This window comes from Ambystoma mexicanum, chromosome 3p (assembly GCF_040938575.1).
Source record: "Ambystoma mexicanum isolate Mex_15411 chromosome 3p, UKY_AmexF1_1, whole genome shotgun sequence".
Lineage (NCBI taxonomy): Eukaryota > Metazoa > Chordata > Amphibia > Caudata > Ambystomatidae > Ambystoma > Ambystoma mexicanum.
In genome coordinates, this window is record NC_090925.1 from 646,582,606 (window position 1) to 646,602,749 (window position 20,144).

General features: G+C 46.6%; 1 protein-coding gene across 5 annotated transcripts in view; it reads left to right on the forward strand.

The window, feature by feature from the left end:
- Positions 1 to 20,144, forward strand: part of HTR4 (5-hydroxytryptamine receptor 4) — a 1,746,991-nt gene that overhangs the window by 82,103 nt on the left and 1,644,744 nt on the right. The window lies entirely within an intron of this gene.

Below are 20,144 nucleotides of genomic sequence, written 5' to 3' on the forward strand. Positions count from 1 at the left end.
CTACCAGCTGCAGGTCACCACAGAGATTCTGCTTTTAGAGGTATGGATATCCATGGGAGTATAGCTGCACACACCGGGGTATGGTCTGTCTACTGTGTATTATGAGCGGCACCACAGCTTCTGAGCCTTGGATATCCCAAATGATAGTTCTCTTGTTCAAGGACTGGGCATCATGGAGTATATAGCTCTGCTAAGGCCTAGGTCGCCAGTGCGATAGCTCTACTATCTCAGGCCTGGATAGTTCTGCTCTCTGAGGCCTGGATAGCCTGAGGAGTAGCACTGCTCTCTGGGGTCTGGATATCCCGAGGGGTAGCTCTGCTACCTGAGACATGGATATCCTGAGAGGTAGCTCTGCTACCTAAGGAATGGATACCGGGAGGCGTAGTTCTGCAATCTGGAACCTGATATCACTGATGGGTAGCTCTGCTACCTGAAGCATGGATATCCTGAGGGGTAGCTCTGCTACCTGAGGCATGGATATCTTGAGGGGTAGCTCTGCATCTGAGACCCAGATAGCCTGAGGGGTAGCTCTTCATCTAAAACCTGGATATCCTGAGGGGTAGCTCTGCTACCTGGGGCATGGATATCCTGAGGGTAGCTCTGCATTTGATACCTGGATAGCCTGAGGAGTAGCACTGCTCGCTGAGACCTGGATATCCTAAGGGGGAGCTCTGCGATCTGAGACCTGGATATCCTGAGGGGTAGCTCTGCTACCCGAAGCAGGCATATCCTGAGGGAATCTCTGCATCTGAGACCTGGCAAGCCTGAGGAGTAGCACTGCTTACTGAGGTCTGGATATCCTGAGTGGTTGCTCTGCTACCTGAGGCATGGATATCCTGATGGGTAGCACTGCAAGTTGAGACCTGAATAGTCTGATGGGTAGCTCTGCATCGGAGACCTGGATAGTCCGAGGGATAGCTCTGCATTTGAGACGTGTATATGCTGAGGGATAGCTCTGCTACCTGAGGTGTGGACATCCCGAGGGGCAGCTCTGCATTTGAGACCTGGATAGCGTGAGGGCTAGCACTGCTTGCTGAGGTCTGGATATCCTGAGGGGTAGCTCTGCTACCTGAGGCATGGATATCCTGAGGGGTAGGTCTGTGATCTGAGACCTGGATATCCTGAGGGGTAGCTTTGCTACCTGAGGCCTGGATATCCTGAGGGGTAGCTCTGCTACCCGAGGCATGGATATCCTAAGGGGTAGCCTTGCATTTGAGACCTGGATAGTTTGAGGGGTAGCCCTGCATGCTAAGGTCTGGATACCCTGAGGGGTAGCTGTGCTACCCGAGGCATGGATTTCCTGAGGGGTAGCTCTGCGATCTGAGACCTGGATATCCTGAGGAGTAGCTCTGCTACCAGAGGCAGGCATATCCTGAGGGGAAAATATGCATCTGAGACCTGTATACCCTGAGAGGTAGCACTGGTCGCTGGGGTCCGGATATCCTGTGGGGTAGCTTTACTACTTGAGGTTTGCATATGCTGAGGTGTAGCTCTGCAATCTGAGACATAGATATCCTGAGGGGTAGCTCTGCTACCTGAGGCAGGGATATCCTGAGGGGAAGCTTTGCATCTGAGACCTGGATAGCCTGAGGGGTATCTCTGCATCTGAGACCTGGATAGCCTGATGGGTAGCACTGCTCGCTGAGGACTGGATATCCTTAGGGGTAGCTTTGCTACTTGAGGTATGGATATACTGAGGTGTAGCTCTGCAATCTAAGACATAGATCTCCTGAGGGGTAGCTCTGCTACCTGAGGCATGGATATCCTGAAGGGAAGCTTTGCATCTGAGACCTGGATAGCCTGAGGGGTAGCTCTGCATCTGAGACCTGGATAGCCTGAAGGGTAGCACTGCTCGCTGAGGTCTGGATATCCTGAGGGGTAGCTTTGCTACTTGAGGCATGGATATCCTGAGGGGAACCTCTGCATCTGAGACCTGAATAGTCTGATGGGTAGCTCTGCGATCTGAGGCCAGGATATGCTGAGGGGTAGCTCTGCAGTCTGCAGATTGGATATCCTGAGGGGTAGCACTGCTATCTGAGGTCTGTATAGCACGAGGGCTAGCTCTGCTACTTGAGGCCTGCATATACTGAGTGGTAGCTTTGCTATCTGAGGCATGGATATCCTGGGCGGTACTTCTGCAATATGAGACATGGATATATCTTGAGGGGTAGCTTTGCTATCTGAGGCATGGATATCCTGAGGAGAAATTCTGCATCTGAGACCTGAATAGTCTGATGGGTAGCTCTGCGATCTGAGGCCAGGATATGCTGAGGGGTAGCTCTGCAGTCTGCAGATTGGATATCCTGAGGGGTAGCACTGCTATCTGAGGTCTGTATAGCACGAGGGCTAGCTCTGCTACTTGAGGCCTGCATATACTGAGTGGTAGCGTTGCTATCTGAGGCATGGATATCCTGAAGGGTAGCTCTGCAATATGAAACATGGATATATCTTGAGGGGTAGCTTTGCTATCTGAGGCATGGATATCCTGAGGGGAAACTCTGCCGCTGAGACCTGCATGGTCTAAGGGGTAGCTCTGCGATCTGAGACCTGGATATGCTAAGTGGTAGCTCTGCTGTTGCAGCTTGGATATCCTGAGTGGTAGCACTGCTATCTGAGGTCTGTATATCCTGAGGGGTAGCTCTGCATTCTGAGACCTGGATATGCCGAGATGCTGAAGCCCTTGCAAAATATATATCCCTTTGTATACCCAGGCGTCAGAAGCAGCTGCTCCTTAGACTACACAAGGCCTGGATTTTCTGGGGGATAGCTCTGCTACGCCTGAGAGTCCACTATCCTCGCAGACTGATATATAACTCTGCTACTTGGGAGCTTACAGGACGTCAGTGCTCTGACTGCCAGCTCCCAGTTCTCTCCAATGAGAGAGACAACACAACCAGGCGAGTGGCGTGTCAATACACCTGGCGGGGCTCATAACTCAGATCAGTGCCGCAAAGGATTGCCTCGCTAATGTGTGTGCCTGTATGGGCTGGATATCAAAGAAGAGGCGGGGTTAGAAAAATCCCAGAACCGTTTTTCTCGATCAATCACGGCCTATACGTCCTTCAATGGCCTCTAAGGCTGGGTAACAGGGATTACTGGTGAAGAGCGCAGTATAAATATTGTATAACATAACATAACCACCTTGACTGCAGAGGCCCATTTCCAGGCCTACTCTTGACATTGCATCCTGGTGGCCTCCAACTCTGATGCTGCTCCCCCCCCCCCCCCCCGACCAGCATGGGGTCTTAAATGACAGCACACAGCTATAAATAGGCAGACACCAGAAGCTCGAGCAAAAAATAGATGTTTCCTGCAGAACACGTCCCTTCTCATATCCCGGCATGTAAGACTCGTCCTAGAGATGCTGCACAGACTAATTTAAAAAGAAAGTCAAGGACACTTCACCACCAAAACACACTACATCCCGTCCTCTCCCTCTCTTCTGCTCCCCCCCCTACACCAACATCTCTTGGGCACCCCTCGGCTGCCCCCACCCTCCCCTTCTTTTCTCCTCCCTCTCCTCTGTCACACCTGATGTGGTCTCTAGACAAGTCCGGTTTATGAAATCCTCCTCCAAACAGATGGACCCCTGTCCCTCCAAAACCATCCAGGACAATATTGAATCTCTCGCCCCAGCCTTGGCAGACCTCTGCAACCTCTCTTTCTCCAAACAGGAGTTTTCCCCTCTCCTCTCAACAACTCTCTTGTGCACCCTCTGCTCAAAAACCTTCTGCCAACCCGTCCATTCTGGCAAGTATTGCCCCATCTCCATCACCACTTTCCTGGGAAATCTCCTGGAGAAGCTGGCTATCACTCAACTTACTCTGCACACTGAATCTGTTGGTTGTCTCCATGACCATCAGTCTGGCTTTAGAACATCCAGAGGCACAGAAACTGCTCTCCTGAACACCCTTGAAGACCTGCTCTCAAATCTTGACTCCAACTCTCCCTCTGTCCTCATTCTTCTCGCTCTCTCTTCTGCTTTCGATATGTTAAACTACAACATCCTGCTAACCTGTCTCTGTGATACCCTGGGCATCACAGTTCAGGCCTTGGCATGGCTTGCCTCCTTGCTCTCTGACCGGTCCTTCCAGGTGGAATTCGGGCCCTTTCTCTCCTTTAGCACTCTCTCTACTTATGGTGTGCCCCAGGGATTTGACCTTTCCTCCTAATTCTTCAATATCTAAATGGCCCCCTTGGCCTTCACCTCTAACTTTCAGTGTTATACGGATGACACGCAGCTCTCTTTCAGGCTACCCTCGGCCTCCTCCTCCTCCTCACTCATCCCTAACTGTCTATCCGCAAATCAGGCTTGGTGTGCTGCTAACGATCTATGCCTGAATGCCAGTAAGACAGAGATCGTCCTCATTGGGACCCCTGCTCCCGCTTTCCCACTTTCTCATTGGCCTGCCTCCCTTGGCCGTGAGCCCTCACCTACCAATGAGGCAATAATGCTTGGGGTCATCTTCGACTCCGCTCTCTCCTTCTCTTCTCACATCTCAAACATTCAAAAAATCTAAACAACCAACTGCACCTCCTCACAGGTATTCTACCTTTTCCCACTTTCCCCCTGAGGCTTGTCACCTCGAGAGCCCTGGTTCTCTCTCGGCTGGACTATTGCAACAGCCTCTTTCTCAATCCTCTGACTTTTACTCTCCATTCTCTACAACTCATCCAGAACAGAACCGCAAGACTTATCCTTGGCCTCAAGCCCTGGGATTGCATCTCTCTGGTGCTGGAATCCCTCCTCTGGCTCCTCGTAGCTGCAAGGTTCAAGTTAAAGACCCTCTGAATAATCCACAAGGCTTTCTGGGGTCGGGGCCCACACTATCTACAACATTCTCATCCTAAATACTCTCCCTCTAGAGTCCTCCGCTTATCCTCCTCCAACTCTCTGCGGGTGAGCCAATTTCACAAATAGAGATTTGGGGGTAGATCCTTATCCTCTGCAGGTGCTCCCCTCTGGAACAGCCTCCCTGCCTCTCTCCTTCTTGAGCCGGAGTGCCTTAACTTCCAGAAACTCCTTAAGACCTTCCTTTTCTCCTCCTCCTTCTCTCTCCCACTCCCTGCTAACCTCCTTCCTTTCTATCCACCCTCCTTCTCCTCCCTAACTCTGTTCAGTTTTTCTGACTGGTTGCCTGGTTCACCTTCAGGGCGTACAGGTCCCTGGCTCCCCCGTCCTTTGCACTTGCCTCCGGGCCACTGGACTTTGTTCAACAATACTGCACTTTCAACTTACGCTCCTTGAGCTGGGCAATCTCTGTGCACTTAACCCAGGGCCCTGCTGGACCAGACTTTTTGCCCTCCCTCGATTAGCATGTATGCATGACCTAAATGTACTATGACCAGTTAGTTTGTCTGTCCTGTACCCCCCACCGTTTTCAGTCCCCTCCCACCGTTTTCCTCCCCCTGCTCCTGAGCTTGGTCTCAACCGTACCACTCATGCACTTGCCCTAGGAGAAATGTCGTCAGGCCTAGCATGCTAGTTTTTCTGTTTAGATCATTCGGAATCTTCAAGGCCAAAGAATGATTGTTGTATTCCCTTGTTCCCATCCTGGCATGAAACGCTCTGAAGCACTTCACCTATGTATAAGTGATATTTAAATGAACAATAAATACATTCATTAAATACATTCTCGACAAGGTGGATCTAGCCAGGGCTTTAAGTGGACTGGGTCCCCCAGGTTGCTCTCCTGGTTTTCATAAAATGATAGCCCATTTCCCTCATCCACCCTCACAAGGTCCACCATGTGCCTCATCCCCCTCACCACATTGCTGACAGCAGAAACATTGTAGGAGAATTGTGTGGTATTTTGAACTTGGAGATGAAGTCGACGTCACAGCAACACTGTGATATCTTGGACACACTTTTTGTGTCTGCGTGCCTCAGTCCCCTTACTTGTCAATAATGTGATCACTTACCACATTGACTATTATAAGAACTAAGCGTTATATTAAAGCCAAGAGAATCTTGACATTTCCAATCCGCATTTACTTGAATGTAATGTAAGTGGTATTGCATAGCGCCTGTCTGACAATATTGGTGGCCTCAACGTTTTCGCTTATACGGGGAAAGATTTGTAACCAGGACATTGGCTATGCTGAATATGTCAGGTTTACACACCATGCATAGTATAATACCAAAACACGGAATAATGATCTCCAGGACGTGCATCCTCGCTCATACTGTAGACATCAACCACCCTTTTCCTAAGGCATTAGGAAGGTTGCTAATCTGGGGGCCATTGCATGCAGAGTGGGATCCACACAGTAGGCCTGCTGTGCCTTGTCTGCATGCTTTTGGAAAAGGCCACATCAAGCAAGTAAGCTAGTGCCCTCCTGTGCTCCCGGAAACTGCCTGGCAGAGGACAGGATGGGCCAGCCCATCCATTTAGGAATGAAAGCACATCATTTGCAAATAAGGTGGGATAAGGGTGGCGGAGGAGGAATGTATTTGAATGCACGTAATCAATAGCTCGGGTTAGTAATTTATTGAGATTTTTTTTTCTCCTGCTTTTGCATCTTCCAAGCCTTTTTAAGAGGGTGGTTGCACTTTATAGTGTACAGCTCACACAGATCCAATCCCTTAGGAACAATGTGTGGCTCGTTGTCATAGCTACCTGTGGTAGGTGGGTGTCCAGCCCCGCTATCCCAGCCGTTTTGTGAGACCATGGTGATGGGCGAGGGAGCATCCCAGGGTGGAGTCTGAGTTGCTGCCCCATGTGTCCCTGGATTACTGTACACCTCCAGTATAGCCCATTTGAGCTCAGCCCAGGCTTATCATCAGACATGGTATTCTTAAAATGATGCTATGTTATTGTTATTAATACAATGAATCACTGCCATTTTCATGGTCTCCGGGCGCTCCGACAGATCTGAAAGGGAAGGGGGTTGGGTGGGCTTGTGGGACTGAGAGGGAAACATGCAGAGTGCTTTGAGGTGCAGTTGGTAGCTTCAGTTTGGAAAGTAGACCTTGGGTGGTGTTTGGTGCATAAGTATGTATGGGGTGATTAGTGTGCAATTGATTTAGTTTCCTGTTGGGTGTTGTAGTTATCATTGTTTTTTCTCTGCGGCAGAGGTATGTGTGTGAATTTTTCAGTGTATGAAGATGACTATGCAGATTATTAGAGAGTTCTAGTAGGTTTGGTCATATGAGTCCTTTTGTGAAAGGTTAAGTAGATCCATCAAGTTAATATTATTCTGTAGTGATTTGCGGCAGAATGCTTTATTTTTTTGGGTGGCCCATCAGGTTTGCGTTGTTTTCAGTTGTTCAATTATAATGTGTTAGCAGTTTACCTTTGATGATGTTTCCTAATTAGCACAGTGAGTTAAATGGCCATGTTTTTAACAATTTTCTGGACTTTAGGTGATCTATTCTTATTTCCTTTGGTAGCTGCTTCCAAAGTCTTGCTGCTATGTAGAAGAATGTTTTACCTTAATGTTTGTTTTGGGTTGTAGATGGTACTTTTTTCCCTGTATGAATTATACTCCTTGGCCGTAGATTCCTGTGTCTGTTATGCAGAGCGTTTTGAAGAAAATTAGTTTTTTGAAGTTTAGCCAATGTAGTATTCTCAGTGCTGGTGTGATGTGATCTCTTTTAGTGAGTCTGAGGAGTCTTGCTGCTGCATTCTATACTCATTGTAGTTTTTATTATAAAGTATTCTGGCATTCCGCGATTTATGCTGTTGGTGTAGTCTATTCTCGACATGACGAGAAAAAATTACAGCGATTGTTCTATGTGGGGAAGTTAAGAAGGGAAGTATCTGTGTGATTGTGTGTAGGTGGATGAAGCATTTCTGTATTGCTGTGTTGACTTGTGGTTTTCGTGTTCAGTCATTGTCCATTAATATTCAGAGATTTTTGACCACTTTGGATGGTTCTAGTGGGTTTCCCAATTCAGTAGTTCATGGAAAGTGGCAATGGTTCAATGGGTCATTGGATGTGACCATGATTTCTGCTTTGTCCCGGTTGAGTTTAAGGCTGATGGTACTCATCCAACGGTTTATTTCTGTGAGGCAGTTGGTAAGGGTTGGGTTTTGTTCTTTGCTTGCATTGATTTTGTAGACTTGTCTGTCGTCTGTGTAGTTGTAGCAGGTGAGGCCATGTCTTTTGATGAGGTTGATGAGGGGGTCATGTAGATGTTGGATAATAGTGGTGAGGGGGATGTGCCTTGTGGGACTCTGAAAGTTGTTGTGCAGGGTTTGACTTGAAGGGTGTTAGCAAAGTTGTTTCTGTTCTTTCTGCCATTAAGGATTTTAGCCAGAGTAAAGCTGTTTTGCCGATTCCTATAGCTTCAAGTCTTTTGATGACTGTTTCACGGAGCACTCTGTTTGCATTGGTTTTTAGATCATTCCTTATCGATAGTAATGCTGTTTCCCTTCCTCTCATAGGTCTGAAGTCTACTTGTGCCTGGTCTAGTATCCTATTGTTTTCTGCATGTTCTTGGATTTGTTCGTAGACATAGCTTTCTAGGAGTTTTGCGGGCTATGGGATGTTTGATATTGGTCAGTAGTTGGTTAGGTTGTCTGTGTTTCTGGATGGGTCTTTAAGGAGTGGCTTGATGTATGCCAATTTGAAGACTTGTGGCACAGTTCTTGTTGTTAGTGAATGGTTGAAGAGGCTGAGGAAATATTCTGCAGGTGTTTTCAAGGTGAGGATAGTCTTGAATATATCTGGTGGGCAGGGGCCTGCTGGAGAGCCAGCTCTGTTGCTTTTGCTCACTAGGCTGTTGAGTTTTTCTGTTGAGATTGATGTGAGGTTGTTTAGTCGGGTAGACAGTTCTGGCATTAGCTGCTTAGAGGTTGTTGGTGTTTTTCGGCATGCTCTTAAGGACTTGCTGGATGTTTGTGATTTTGTTTTTGAAGTGGTCTGCAAGGTAATCGCATAGTTTGTGTGATGGTGTTGGTGTATGTGTGCATGCTGTTGTGTTTCTTAGCTCATTGATGATGTTTAACATCTCTTTCTGGATGTTGCTTGAGTTTGTGATCCGTTCATTGTAGTATGTCTTTTTTGCTTTGAGTATTTCAGCTTGTATAGTCGTAATTGTCTTGGGTATGTGATTTTTTTTCTGTTGGTCGTAGTTTTTCCTGCATTCTTATTCCAGTTTCCTGTTCATTTTTTCAGTGCTCTTAGGTGGGGTGTGAACACGTGGGTGTGAAGGTCATCATCTAGTTGTTTTGCGAACAATTTTTGGATTGTCTCAGTTCTTTCTTCTATGCCGGCTGAGTCTTAGATGGTAATTGATGGTTTTGTGGCTTTCAATCTGGTGTTTAGGTCTGCATTGTTTATGGATTCCCAGTCCAGTTTATTTTCTGAAATGGAGGATATTTTGGGAAGTTAGATAGGATTTTTGTTGGCGGGTAGATCACAAAGGGTGTTATCAGTTGGTTGCTCCAGAGGATTTGCTTTGTAGGTGCAGTTATGACCAGGTTTTTGTTGATGAAGATCAATCTAGGATGAGGCCTGCTGTGTGTGTCGCTCCCTTCACCAATTGTTGTGGATGCTTCGCTGCTAGTTGATTTGTTAGAGTTTTGGGTGAATCAATGTTTTTTTCTCCAAATCAGATGTTGAAATATTCCAGTATGATCAGATGATCCTGTTTAATGGCAATGTTTGTGATATCATCCACAAATGTGTCCATGAATGTAGGGTTGTATGTCGGTGGCCTGTAGACAAGTTGGAATGATAGGGTGGCATGGTGATCTAAGGCTAAGTGCAGGAGGAGTGATTTGCAGTTTGGGATGTTTAGTGGTGGTGCTAGTATTATCTTTAGTTGGTCCTTGTATGTAACAGTGAGACCTCCTCCTCTTTTCCTTCTCAGTTGGCTTGTTTAGGTTTGAGGTTGTTGGGTAGGGAATCATGTGCTATATTACCTTGAAGTTTTGAATTATCCAGGTTTCGGTGAGGAGGATGTCTTTCCCTCCATTGTTTAAAGGTTTGTATATTTCTCTTGTGTGTTTTGACATTGATCTGGCATTGACTAGGTTGTAGTGTATCTTTATGTTTTCTATGGTTTGTTTGTCCTTTGGAGGTGGCTTTGGTAGTTTGAGTCGATATTGATTAATCTTTCCATCAGATTACGCCTTTAGTTCTGTTGTTTCTGTTTCTTTGTTGAGTAGCTCAAAAAGGTTGTGTTTTGGGTTGATGTTTTCTTCCGGGTCTTTGTCTGCTCACAATGATGATTGTTTATGTCATGCCAATATTTTGTGACTAATCATTGTTGAGGGTGTTTATTTCAGTTGTACTTCTATGGATTTCACGTATGTCTTGCTATCCTACTTATAGTTGCTTGTGGTTCTTGTTGTTGGTAGGTTGTCCAAGTGGGTTGTAAGTTGATAGGTAGCGCGATACGTGAGTGATTTTAGTCTTGCTCCAGCAAAGGGGATCTTTTGTAGTGGGCAAGTGGGTGTACTACTTCTTGGTGTTGGATGGTTCACAGGTTTGGTGCTTTCAGTTGGTTGGGCTTGTTCTAGATGGTTTGTTCTGTTTGGCTATTTCTTGTGCATCAGTCTTTCCTGGTAGGGTGCAATTTGTGTTGTGGGATTGTTGCTTGGCTTGGAGCTGGGTATCTTGTTGGTTTCTGTTTTCTGTTTTTCCCAATCGGGTTGGATGTTTGGCACCACCTAAAAGTATATCAAGGAAATTACATGAGACGTTAACACTGTCAAGGAGCACTACAGGAAAGACTAGTACAGGGGTCTGCAAACTTTCACTCTCTAGATGCTTTGGACTACAATTCCTGACAACCATAGACAGCATAGTCAATGATATGGGGACGTTGGAATTAAGTCCAAAACAACTGGAGACTTGTAAGTTGCAGACCCTGGCCTGGTGTCATGATAACACAACATCTATCTAAAGAAGAACAAAGATACACTTCCTAGGTGCTGTGTGTTTCAATGCTGAAAATAATGCCCTTTATGGCATTTCAATAAGATTCCTTTGCATCACACAAACGTTTGGTCAGATGCTTTAATATAATTTTTATTACAAAGTGTGAGGAAATAAACTAAAACCACGACCAATGTATTTTGGACAACATTCATCTATTACAGCAACATTGCACCTACAGCTGGTTTTTGCAACATACAAAATTATTTTACATTAGCTTTATCTTCATTTTACATGTATGTAGAATAGGATTTCAGGTGTTCTTTGTATATGTGGGCATCCAAATTTGCCCCGGATGATGGACCTTTGTCCAAAATGCATTATATTGACACCATTTTTTCTGCTACTGCCATACGCATAATGAAGCTCTAGGTGGCGATGTACCAAATATGATTGGCATGTAGCCTATAGCATAACACTGCAGGATCTCTGGTTCCCTCTCTTTTTACCATCATCCTCATGCTTTGGTTATGGGCCTACTCTGATCGACATTGAATATTGGTGCCCGTGATGACTCGCTGCAGCATGTGCCAAACCTATGATAACAGAGTGAAGCAGCAGGACATTTAATGGGCTACCTTCATGGTTGATGCAAATTGGATGAGCTAAGTTTAATGGTTCTTGTTAGCGGTCCAGAATAGTAGTGGAAAATTCAGCAGAAGTATTCCTCCTATTCACTGCCTATCGACACATAGCGACTTTGCCACATTGTCTCACTTCCATATGTAGGACAACCTTCCGTATGTAGGAAAAAGGCCACTCTAACACCTGGGCACTGACAACAGGAGTCACTTTGAAGTCAGCAGGCATGGGAAGGGAGTAGAGTTAGAGTAAGCAGGGGCTAGAGGTGGGCCGAGAGAAGGGGTCTGCCATCTTTATTTCTGTTAGGGCTCTCTGCTTCTTCCTGCCTCCACCCCATTTCCTGCAAGCAAGACACTCTGGGTATCATGTCAGAAGGAAAAGGGTGCTTGTTACAACAGCCTGGATTGGACCACTTTCAACACGCTCAACCAATCCCCTATGACAATCAAAGCACCATGTATGATGGCACCTGGTCCGGGCAGATGAAGACTGATCACCCACTGGGTCAACTTCACATGGCTCTTTTGGGCGTTCAGCAAGTCCTAAACCAAACCATTACCCAGAAGGCTCTTAGTGAGAGAGTTATTTTGTATTCCTATTGCGCTGTTAATCACAACTAAAAGTATTTGAAATGTTCAAATATAGATGTATCATCTTTCCTTATCGGCCGAGATGATGAATATGGATAGAACTCTCCAATGCCAAAGTTGCCGCCTTATTGACAACAGCATTCCTCGGAGGATATAAACCATGGAAAGTGATGGAGCTATGGGCTTAATCCCCTCCATATCGCGTTGCTCAGGCCTGCTATTGACATCAGAGGCAGATATTGCAGGGGAGGCTGGAGTGTGATTCATGGAGTTTGATTTAAACTGTCCGCACTGCATCCGTTCCCTTTTTGGGAGAATAAGTCAGAAGAGTCCAAGCATAAAAATTGATGTCATTCCATGCTTTTGGGAGTCAAAATATATCCAGGTATAATATTTTGTGAGTAAAAAAATTGTATCTGTTAGGTAAAAAGTCGAGTGGAATTCTTCGGGCCTCTGGATCACAAGCCTGAGAGCAAAGCCAAAGACAAGAAGCAATTTGATTTGCAAACAATCTAATCTGGCCCCAAGGAGGGGACATAGGGATCCCAGTAGACCAGTAAGGAAAACAAAAATATCATCAGCCTCTTTAAGAATACTTTTGCAGAAAGCGTATTTTAAGCACTCTGCAATATATGGAAGAGTTTAATCTCCTGGATCCCACTTTTTGGAAGTTCTATTTGCTGCTTCCAGACTGTAAAGAACTCTAAAGGGGGCGTAACTGAAACACTGGCTGTCAGTGAGATAATTCAGTTTAGCTGTCAGTGAGTCAAGTACTCCCTGCTGACATCAATGCTCTCTACGGTATTGCCCAAAATGACCTTTTCCAATTGACCTTTTGTCCTAATTGACTTAATAATAGTGGTCCTAATTGACCTTCTGCACAATTGACCTTTACCTTTATTTTACTTCTACATATATTTGTGGGGTGGGTGTGGGGTAATACATAATATAATGGGATTGGGTAGGGGGTTTAGGGGGGTTTTGGATTGAGTGGGGGTTGCAGAGGGATTCCCCCCGCATATATGTCCTAATTGACCTTCATTTCACGATCAGTTGTGAAAAGGTCAATGCTCCCCTATCAATTGTGAAAAGGTCAATTAGTATGCATCCTTCTCTGCCTGTACGTCAATGATTTCAGTTCCGCAGGACCAACACAGCAATGCATCCTTCCGAGGTAGACCCATTAAATACAATGAAACTGTGTAATAGTACCACCCGCTACAAGCAGCGCAGGGAAATGGACACCTCAAGGCCGCAAGCACTCTTACAAAATAGGTTATTAACATTGATGAAGCAGAGACATTTTGTTTTATGCCTTTGAGGCTTGAAGTGTTCTCTGCGAGCGGGCAAGGCAGCTGCAACCATCCTTGGAGCTCTTACAGTCTCTACCGCACATCCTGGCAGCTTGCCAGCTTTGCCCCTCGGGGTCTTATATTCTCCATTTTAATGAATTCCAGACACATGAGTATGCATGCCAGCACACATAGGAAATGCCTTAAGCGCATGCAGTGCTTGAGGATAAGAGGTAAGTATGTTTCCACTGGGAAAGCTCTGACTTCCCAAGACTTTGACAGCTGAAATCCCCTCTTGTGAAGAGCCATAAACACTCTCGCAGTGCTGCACAGTGCACAGTTGCTCGGCTCTCGCCCCTGACCTGGGGGCGGGCGGTGTCTCTCTTACCCAATCTGTGTGGTACTCGTTTTCTACTAAGGATAAGGGCAATGGTCGAAGTGGGCGGGAACGGTTGGGAGCAGTGCTCCTGTACTTTTTAAAATTATGTTTCACTGTTACTATACTTTTATTTTAAAAAGAAACCGTTCCCGGAATGGTTTCATTTTAAAGAACGGTTTCTTTTTAAAATATAAGTGAAGGAAGAAGTTGAGTCTCCCTTAAACAGAGGGTGCATTGGTTGAGGGGTTTGTATTGGGGTAGAAGGCGGTGTGGCAATGGGTGTGGCAATGGGGTTTGTGGGGAGTGGGGACAGGCCGCAGAGAATATAGTTCCACTGCTTCTTTCCGTGCACTTCAACTACTGGATAAGGGGCCGAGAGCTCACCCTGGAAGATGAACTTGCAGGTAACATGCATATCGCTGAGATGCTGTAATACCTAAGTGCGGCCAGAAGTACCCATTCGAGGCGCTTACACTGATTAAACTGCCCAAAAAAGGGACGACCTCAATACAAAACTGTATGATTGGCAATACACCGTGTTTTAAGGCGGGAACAACCATAATAAACAACCCAGGACAAAATCCATGCACACTTTTTCCAGTCACATGATCAGCATCCCTAGGCCCACCCAACCGCTGCCACTTGCAATGCAAAAAGGCTATTCATCCTATTTGCCGCACGCTTTTCCTCCATTCAGGAAACCCACACCCTTGCAAAGCGGGCACATTAGCAAATTCGTACTTGAACAAACATCTCCCCCTTTTGAGAAGGGATGAGTCAAGCAGAAGTAGAACAGGCACTGAAGGCCCAGTGAGCTGTAACCTCTCATGGACTGTTCATTGCTCTCGCCAAAAACCTTACCAAAGAACTACTACTGGATCAAAACGGGGCGGCCAGGCTCTTACTCGACCTAAAGCAGGGGGCATCCCTTGACTCTCCAGATGCTTTAAACTACAACTCCCATCAGCCCTAAGCAGCATAGTCAATGGTGAGGGATTGTGGGAGTTATAGTCCAAAACATCAGGAGAGCCAAAGGTTGCAGATCCCTGAAAGAAACATGACCTTGAGACCATCCACAGCAAAAAGACCACACACTCTCCAGACGAGAAAAAAAAAACACTAGGGCATGGTCAAGACTACAGGCTTAAGGGTTCTACAAGCTAAAGCTGAAGAGAGCGAATGATAAAATCAATACTCGTCTCCCCTAGCCCCTGCCTCCTTCCCTCTTCTTCGGATGTCCTATGTGCGCGCCCTACAGCTTCCTTGTGCCGCTTGTATAAATCACGTTCAATAATTACATACATAAACATCTTAGCAGCAGGTGCATTAACGCAACGAGCCATCAACTCAGCTTTAGGGGAGGCTGTCTTACCTGCCATGAGATTCTTTGAATTTCACTTTCTACGCAAACTAGATAATTCCGCTGGAACTAGCCAACAGAACACCATCAGTGATGGGACATAAGGCTCGAGTTCAGACTTCCTTGATGGCAGGTTCTGCACGGCGCTAAGCAGGAGTCACTGAGCGGCTGTCATCTCCAGCTGTACAGTGAGAGCAGCAAGCAGTGTTCCCCGAGACTCTACAAGATGTCACAGAAGGGAAGCTGTCAAAATGGCCGTGCTGGAAATGCCCTTGCGAGTGCGGAAGCGGCCCGCAGGCTGTGGCACGTGTCAGTCTCAGAGGCTGGTCGTGCTTAAAGAGCCACCACGAGTGCCCTCTTTCGCAGGCTCGGACTGACCTATAGGGCAACAGGGCAATGCCTGGACCAAAAACATCAAATGCTACTGTGGGCCATTTTTTTGGGTCAAAGTGGGCCATTTTTTTAGTCAATGTTGGCCAGTTTGAGGAGTTACTTTACCATGCGGCTAGTAGTTTTGACAATTGATACTTAATAAATATTCTTTAAAATGCACAATTTGCATCACGTTATAAATAAAATAAAAAAAACCTCGGGTACTATTCAAACAGTTTGTCGCAAAAGGAATAAATTGCCATTTGCAACTGCGGGCCACTTTTTCACCGGAGACAGTGTTATGCCCCAGTGCGACCCTGCTCTTCAGTGGAACGTCAATCGCAAAGCGAGCAAGGTTAAGTTAGTAAGTGGCCATAGACTAGCTAGCCCCGGGATCCTACAATCTAGACATTAGAGGATCTTTTCCAGACCTAGCAACACCTCAGAATTTGGGCCCCGTCTTGAGGTAGCCAGACATAGGTCTGTGGTGGTGGAAAGGGGAAATTGGAAGCAGCAGGAGATGAACAGAGCTCTGAGGGGATATGCGGGTAAAGTGTGAATACACCGCAGTGTGCATGCTGGAGATACAGGTTACAGCCACGATAATGAGGGAGTAGCAAGGTGACCATTTCAAAGTGATAGTAGTCAAGTTTTGTGGCACGTTTTATGGTACTTGAGCTTTGTATGTCTGTATATTTGGCAACATGATCCATTCAATCTGTAAGTGCTCATCCAGACCTGTTTTTTTTGTTGCATTCTGGGACTTGTAGTCCGAGTTTTATAATGGGAAAAGCAGAACTACAAGTCGCAGAATGCTAGGAAAAAACAGGACTGGATTAGCACCTACAGTTTGGATTGGATCGCGTTGGCAACTATGAGTCTGCAGCTTCATGATGTGGTCAAGGTGTGTGCAAGCGCACTGTGATGTGCGGTAGTGTGTTCATGGTTGTACGGAAGTCGGAGTGCTAGCTGGAATGAATGCACTGGCCGGAACGGATGGGACAGATGGGACTTACTGGCTGGAGTGTATGGAACAGAGTGATAACTGGAATGGATGCACTGGCCGGAACGGATGGAACAGATGGGACGTACTGGCTGGAGTGGATGGATCGGAGTGCTACCTGGAATGGATGCACTGGCCGGAACGGATGGAACCGACAGAGCGAACGGAAAGTAGTAACAGATGGAACAAAGTGGACATACTGAATGGAATGAATGGAACAGATGGTGTAGATGGAACAGTAGTAACAGATGGAATGAAGTGGACATACTGGATGGAATGAATGGAACGGATGGTATAGATGGAACAGTAGTAACAGATGGAACGAAGTGGACATACTGGATGGAATGAATGGAACGGATAGTGTAGATGGAACAAAAGGAATAGATGGGACGAATAGAAGTCGGAACAGATGGGAACGGGAGAAACGGATAAAGTGGATAGAATGGATGGATGAACAGGATAGAATAGATGGATGGATGAACAGGATAGAATGAATGGATGAACAGGATAGAATGGATGGATGAACCACGTAGAGTTGGTGGAATGGGTACATCGAGTGGATGGAACAGATGGAGTAGGTAGAACACACCTGCTGAAAACCACCATATCACATCACCACGCTTACTCTCTTCTATACACCATCACTCAACTAGAACACAGCGATACTATGACACATTCGGTATAGCTGTTCTCATACCAACAACTGCCGCATACTCCCCATCATCCTAACTAAACACAGCTGGCCGCACACCTGTCAGCCTAGGCGTTCTCCTCAGGCCTAACGCAGCCAGAATCAGTCTGGTATCACCCTGCCAGAACGAACACATACTCCTAATCTCCTAACCACCACACCTACCGCTAAGAGCAGCTATCATACGAGTGCCACACCTGCTCCATACATATCCGGTGCACACATGCACCTTATGACTCTCTCTCTCTCTACTAACTTGAACTACGGATCCCAGGGATGTTCAACCTACCAGCGCCTTGAGATCATACCAATGGTACATAAGGCGCTATATAAATGCAAAGTAACATAACATAACATGCTCAGCTCAGCGCCCATTCCATCAAAGAGTATCACTTGTGCAGTCGATTGCAATTCATTCAAGATTACAGTGCGTGCATAGGCGAATGTGGGCTTGGGTTTACAATGGGCAGAAGTCTGATCCTTATTGTGCCCACCCTATTTGCCAAAAGTCTACGGATGACTTGATGAATCAAAGGTTTGCATGAACTAGAGGATGAGTCTGCAATGCCCCACCTCCACCCGTCAGCTAGGATGTGCCTGGTATTAGGCAGAGCGGGAGGTAGGGGGCCACCAGGGCTGTGGTCGCTCGAAGTTATCAGGTGCCATTTCTTCCCAGGATCAAGGCTAAGCTTTGCAAGAGGGATGGCAGCAACAGGAGATCTGGTAAATAACTGATGGAAATCAATGATAATCGCAGAACCCAATCTAGATTTGTAACTCTAATAATCACCTGTTGCTGAAGATGCTGGGTGTCATGACACATTAAGAGTAAACTACATCTCATTGTCATATCTCACCTGTTCATTCTTCTGCTAGAAGGCTGGTGCAGAGTCTTAATGGACAAGATGTTGGTATGTGTTGTTAAATTCAAGTGGCACCTTGAACTCTAGCGCACGTGGGTTAACAGGAGTGAGGGAAATTCCCACAAGTCCGGGGCCTCTGGTTCGCTTAGAGAGTTGTAGTGTGTAACTAACACCAGATGGGTTGAAGAGCTTTGAGGTGAGGTATTTCTTGCAGCGCATGACTGTCTTTGCCATGGCTTCCTGGGAAAGTCAGGTGCCTCTCCTTCTCAGAAAATATGCCCAAGGGTAGACAACAAACCAATAAAAGCAATCATAGACACCATTTGGCCTTTTACCACTCCCAGAACATGCTGATGGAGTCTGGTCGGTCCACGGCCGTGTCTCTGGGTTCAATTAGGCCAGCCACAAACCCCCACGAATCACTAGCCCCAGGTCCGTTGCAACACCCACATTCCAAACCCACAACCACCGCTGGGCCGGAGCCACTGCAGCAGTGGGAGGCAGATATAGACAAAAAGAGCATGGTCCAATGATCCCTGGGGGGCATACCACCCCCTACCTGCCTGCAGTGGAGGAATAAAGAGGACTGGTGGCACTCAGTTGCAGGAGGGGTGATGAAGGAGAGAGAAAGGCCCACTACCAAGTTGAATCCTGACCTGAAGATATGGGGTAGAAGGGCACAATTACGGTTGATCTCCTACCCCCTCACTATCCTGCCCTGGGCACCTGAGTGATAAATGCTAACATTTTAGCACAAAAACACATTTGTGTTCCTGGGTGAGCATAGGGTCTCTTAAACTTGGGGGTCAGAATGACAGTGGTTTCAGGCGGTGCCAGCGATGGGCCAATCAGTAGCTCCAGCTTAAGTAATCAAATGTCTTAGCTACCATAATCATGTTCTGTTGAAAATGGAGGTGGTGGTGTGAGAAATTCAACCATCCACACAAGGAGAGTGTGCTCCCCTGATCTTTTTGAATTATGTTTATTTAAAAAGAATGAATGATGGAAGATCAAACTGCAGAAAATATGTGTTGCCATTCCTACACATATTTTCCATGCTCACCACACAGCAGAAGAATAGTCATGTACTCCGAGAGGACACAGCTTACCAGCACTGTTCTCCCCTGACATGTGTAGCTGACACCTGACAGCTGAGAGACCAACACTGTAATGCAATGTGTCAACTTGGTACTGACACCCCTCCTTGGTATGAAAGGGCAGTGAATGTCCTGTCTGGAACCACTCCTTTCAGAGAAGAGAAGTATGTGAATTTTAGGAGACAAATGACTGCCTCCAATCCCCTAATTCAAAGGAGGCCCATGTTGTGACCAAGCAGCGCTTAGGGCTCAGTTAATTAGAGAGATACTTTGATGCACAGCAGACAGGAAGATGGATGGGACTTAGAAGTATATGTTGTAAAACTTCCCCTGTTTGTTGCCAAGTGCTCTGATTCTGACCTGAAGCTTCACAGAATATTGTTGGTGGGGACCCAGGATTGGTTCATTAAGGTGGGCTTGGCCTGCACCAGTCACTGGGGCCTGTTTGGCTTTAAAAGAGGGCTGAGCCCCTCACTGATCAGATCATCTGAAGACTTTGCAAGGAGTAAGTAGAAGGACTAATTTGGACCCTAGCTGAAGGTACAGTGTACCTTACATCTTCTGCCAGTGAAGGAAGGCCAGGAGTTCCAAGAGGGAAGCAAGATCCCTACTGTAAACATCTCACAGGGAACAGTGGGAGATACCGGACTCAGAGGACCCATACAGCAGCTCCAGAACCGGTACCCAGAACCGGTACCCAGCCAGCACACAGTGTGCCCTGCTATGTTCTAACAGCAAGCTTCCTAGGTGGGAAGTGCTGGAGAGTCTCTGGACAAAGGAAAAGGCCATTGCCTGTTAACGCCCTCCTGAGCTTTGGGCCGTCCGTCTTGAAAGGACACAAGCCCTGCGAAGAAGCTAGGAGGAGTGACACTGAAGCATCATCTAGCTTCCATCTTTTTAAGGACAATTTCGAGACAGTCAAGTCCTCAAACCGCATCCGCTGCACTGCTGACTGTTTTCATGCGGCAGTCACCAGAGAAGTCTGCGACACCTCCACCAGCATTCCAGATTCACCAACTAGCACA